Here is a 5,199-nt window from a genome sequence, read left to right on the forward strand (position 1 = left end):
TGTCCTTGCGGTTTGCGCTATGTGGGTCAAACAACAAGGCAAATCCACAAAAGGATAGGAGAGCACAGATCTCGAATCCGATGCAAATCTGCCACAGCCCCAATGGTACAACATTATACTGAAAACCACCATGGCCCAGATGACATCCTATGGTGGGTAGCTGATTCAGTATCAAATACAAGCAATGCCACCAACTCACTCAATCACAAAGAAGCTTGGTGGATTTTTAAATTGAAAAGTACTACAACTGGGTTGAATGAGTTAGATCCCACGCGCTTTTGTAGATAATTGCACACTTTTATACTAGTGAAAATCTCCTGAGTTTCCTCCCCTTCTGTCATCTCCATTTCTCATGTAATTATATGAGCCCACGGGAAGCGGGCTCTTTACTAGTCTTTTACTGGTTTCCCCACCTTCCTTCCGTAGCACACAACTTCACTTGTGATGCATTCTATGCAGTCACCCGGCAGGAACCCCTCTTCAGGATATCTCTGGAATCATCCATAATAACTGGTAATTCTCTTTATTTTTTAAAAACATGCGCAAATATATTTCATTGCCATTCCGTCCCAAAAGGGACATGCGCAAGAGACCAGTGTCTTGTATTGACATGTTCCTACGGCAACGCTACTCCACAGCGGGCCGGCACATGCGCACTCGCTAGTTCAAAGAACACTACTCCTGATGCGCATGCGCATTCAGTACAGACGTGTAGTGCTCGGCGCATTTTAGTTCGTTAACCTGCACGTAGCGATCTAGTCGCAAATAGCAGACGCGGCCCCACACGCCAGCCTGCAGCGAGCCCGAGACGCGGCTCCACACGCCAGCGGGCAGCGAGCCTGGGACTTAATACCAGGTATGTCCTCTTCCTCCTTGGGCACACAGCACAGACCCTTTCCTTACGAATTATCGTAACGGGCGCATACATTTCGCTTCCCTTGTAGGACGACTACAGACCATAAACTATCAGCCAGCCACCATTATGTGCTGGTCCACATCTTAATGATCAAATGCAATTCCAACTGGCACTCTGCGTACTTCCTGAGAGTCGTCGCGCAGCTAGAACCTAGTCAGGTGAGAACTTGTCTTTGTGGCACACTTGGTTAAACATCTTACTGTTATTTTCCTCCATTAATAGTAATCTCACCCAGAACCACATGTTCTTTTGATTTTTGCAGCAATCCATAGCTGACTGCCAGAAGACCAAACCAATTAGCATCTCTTGCCATCCATGAGTTACATTAACTTCAGATCTTAACAGATCTGCACCCCCTAAGGTCAGTCCCGTGTCTTCCTTGTCCTTGATTTTTAGAGTGGTGTACCACATTCACGGAGATTATTATGTCATGGGTTTTTTTAAAAAACAATAGTTTTAAACTTTTCACTCAGACACTAATGCAGTCCCCCTGTTTCTATTTTTAGGGAGACCTACCCCAGGCCCTAGATGAAGGCTCCAAGCCGAAACGTCCCTTTGACCAGTACCTCAATACTTGGCCTGGTCACAACATCTTTCCTGATCCATATCTAGACGTCGACCACCTGTTAGGTCACCCTCCAGCCTGGATACACATAACCCAAAGCTTTTCCATTTATTGCTTTTGTTTTGGTTGTTATGTTTGTTATGTATGTTTTATATCTTAATCACTAGTCACTTTAGGTGGTGGTTATAAATTTGTTTTGTCAAAAACAGCTGTTTGAGGAAATATTGAGAATTAATCGTTTTGCAAACTCTGTTTTTGTGATTGAACCCTTTGCAGCTCGCAACTGTTCCTTTTAACAATATACTTTTTTTCTTACTTTCTGATGCATGATTATTAAATGCATCCAGCAGCAAAATAAATTTAAAAAGCTGACAGCTCAATATCAAAAAATGCACGATTAATAAATGCATTCATCAGCGAAATAAATTTAAAAAGCTGACAGCTCAATATCTATCTGTGTCTGAAATTCCTTCTTGTGCATCTTTCACATTTAAAGTGTTTATGTACTGATTTTGACATAATAGAAATAATCCAGGTCTACTTTAGCACAATAGTAGTCCCCAGTAAACGCTACACGTCAGAACAGACCCCCATTGTTGACCGAGCGCGGCAAGCTTGGCATTTTTAAGGCCCTCAACCGTTTTTTAGAGGTCCTGAATGAAACATTTATATTTTATTCTTTTGATTTAGAGAGACTGCTCTGACGCCCCTCTCCAGGGGATCGCTAAAAAGAGGGGTTCAGGGCGTGAACCCCCCCGCACCCTGCAGAAAAAGTGATATTTCATAATATTGAAGGCCACACCAAATCGACTGAAAACATCAGTCTGTTTGGTGTGAGGCCTTCAGCATTCTAAAATATCACATAGGACTGTTTTAGAACGGCTCAGAGCATATGATTGACTTTTCAAAAATCCCTATCGAGACTTGGGCCTTGCAATTGTGGGGCAGGCCTCAAAGCCTGCAGTGAGACGCTTTGGATACCCCACAGAAATCCAACAGGTGGGTCAACACTTCCCAGAAAACCTTGTCTTTACTACAAGGCACCTTTTGCGAAGTTCGAGAAGCTGTAATAACAACAGGAAATGACACTCTGAAAGGAATTAAACTATTAAACTTGAGGGAGATCATGGCATGCTGGCCTCTCTTCTCACCACTTGAGAAAGGGAGTAGATGGCATACCTGATCCAAATATCCGCAGGTACAGGTAATTGTGCACTGAAAGTGAAAACTTGCAGGGGTTCACCATGTTTTTCTGGGGTGATGGGGAAATAAAAGCTTGGGTAAATAGTTGAAGCACTAACGGGGGATCATGACTCTCAAGCTGAACTCAGCAGCCACACATTCAGAACATACAGGGCACCACAGTGCTCCCAGGAGGAAGAAATGGACAGATGCGAGCAATGTTGCCCACGACTAGTGGCCTCAGCAACTTGGAATCAGATGTATGGAATGTTTTGTAGCTGCTGCTGATATCAATACCTCAGTTAACATCAATGCAGCTGTCTCTCAGGAGCTAGACACGATAGTGGAGAAACTCTCAGAAGGCACACATGGCACCCTCTTCAAAAGAAGAAGAAAGAATAGACATTACATTTGCCCATCTGGGTGAGCTGTTTCATTACTGCAAAAAGAGTGATTCTTGGTTGTCCCCCTGTCATATATCTCAAAATCGAACATCTCTTGGGTAATCAAGCAAAACCAGATCAAACTGACCTTTCACTAATTTAGTTTTCAGAGTATGCTGCTGTGACACCAAATGAGGATCTACAGTTTGGCAAGGAGAGGAAAGTGCAGCTGTTAAATTATTTTTCTTGGCAGCAATACCATCCGCTTTGGAGATGAAGAAGAAACCAAATTCTCCCCAAAGTGTCCCAGTTACTTGGCCATTGTGCGCTAGAATCCAGACTTCCATCAGCTTCATTGTGGAAACATACATCGTTGAACCACCCCTTTGCGATCCCTTTGTCTTCCACTCCATCACTTTCCTCTAGGAGGGAACTATGTAAAGGACACAAATCCAGACCAAAACTGCGCACCGCAGATTGATATAGATTTCCATAAAGAATCTGACCACAATGGATAGATTCAGAAGGCATTTCTCAGTGGATCTCTTCCCTTACACAATAGAAATCTCCAAGCAAAGTAATTGCAGGCTAAGGACAAATCTAGAGGGCATTACATCTGGCAATGTTGAAGCAATTGTGCCCATTCTCTTCTCCTAACACAACTCCATACCGCACACTAATCTTCAAAAAGAAAAATGCAGGTAGAGAGTTCATAAAGATGGTCTTAATGTCCAGAATGTTTAACGCATGTGATTTCTTTTTTCCTGTACAGTAGATATAGTTTTGTTTTGTGTGATACTTACAGGGATGCAAGTAACAGCAGTAGGAGTGATGTGAGCAAGAAAGTAAATAGAAAATAATCATCTCACACCTTACGCAGGGCAACTTGAGATCGCTACAAAATCTCTGTATTTTTCTATTATAATTTCAGGAGATTGAAATTAGTCAATTACAGTGTTTATTAATTGACCATTAACCAAATGACGTGTCAAATGGTATAGTCACTTTACTATCCTCTTGTCCTTGCCCCCTGCCTATGCTGCACTCTATTTGTTATAATGTGTCTGCCTATTAACCTTCCACTTGCTCTGATCATAGAAGAATGAACAATTTCCCAGGCTGTGTTCACCAGTTCCATCAGTGCTTCAAGCGGCTGTTCATTTCTGGTGTACTACCACTCATCAAAGACATATTACAAAGGACTGACTCGCTGCCTCCTTCAGGGACCGAAGCAGCCGCCCATTACTGTAGTGCTATGTCTAAACAAAGGTACATAACAAGGTAACAAAGGACTCCTTCAAGGGCTCAAGCAGCCGCACTTTACTGTGTAATTATTATAGACATTGAATTATAAAGAATACTCTTTCTGCAGTGTTAACTAAACAACGAATTACCTAATCAACAAAAGAGAGAATAAGATAAAATGATGAGCTCAACACGTGTTGGCAAGGCCCTTCCTCGGGAGCAACTTCATCTTGCTAATTATATGTCTTCACTAAATATACAGTATCTGAAGTGTACAAAATAAAAACGTAGCAATATTTCTAATATCTTAAACATTTAATGAATTTACAGATGTTTTCTAAGGCACAAACTCATGTTAGAGAATAGCAAATCTAATCACCTCATTGACATCAAGGTCTTAATGAATTGGGGTCGGAGCAAGATCCAGTTTTGTGTTCTGATTCTTTAGTCTCACAGATCCAGTCACATGGGTCCAGTAGCTGCCTATCACAAATATTCAAATAGTCAAAGTGTCATTATGAGATAACTCGAAGAGTAGTCATAAAATTAATTATCTGTGGACGAAATTCTAAGTACCTTATATGGCAGATGTATCTTTAATACTCAAAATTGATGTTCTCGATTATAAGTGACACATTATACGATTTAGCTGTTTACAGTTAGGAAGGTGTGCAGGGGACAGGAGTGTCCAACACTTTAGGACACTATCTATTTGCAGGTCTAAAGCACAGACATGTTACAAAGTTACAAAGGACTCAGGGGGTCAAGCAGCCACCTATTACTATTGTGCTAGGTCTAAAGGAAGACAAGTTACAAAGTAACACAGGTATCACTTAGTGTCTCCTTAATGAAATCAAGTACTTTCCCATTAATATTGTGCTAGTTCTAAACAAAGGCATGTTTTAAAG

At 41.6% G+C, this 5,199-nt stretch overlaps 1 long non-coding RNA gene across 1 annotated transcript; it reads left to right on the forward strand.

The window, feature by feature from the left end:
- Window positions 1–767: 767 nt before the first annotated feature.
- On the forward strand, window positions 768–2,066 carry LOC138467129 (uncharacterized). Its single transcript, XR_011268060.1, has 3 exons — window positions 768–1,074; window positions 1,179–1,277; window positions 1,423–2,066. It is a non-coding gene; the product is annotated as an uncharacterized lncRNA (long non-coding RNA).
- Window positions 2,067–5,199: the final 3,133 nt, after the last annotated feature.

Source organism: Ambystoma mexicanum, chromosome 4q (genome assembly GCF_040938575.1).
Source record: "Ambystoma mexicanum isolate Mex_15411 chromosome 4q, UKY_AmexF1_1, whole genome shotgun sequence".
Classification (NCBI taxonomy): Eukaryota; Metazoa; Chordata; class Amphibia; order Caudata; family Ambystomatidae; genus Ambystoma; species Ambystoma mexicanum.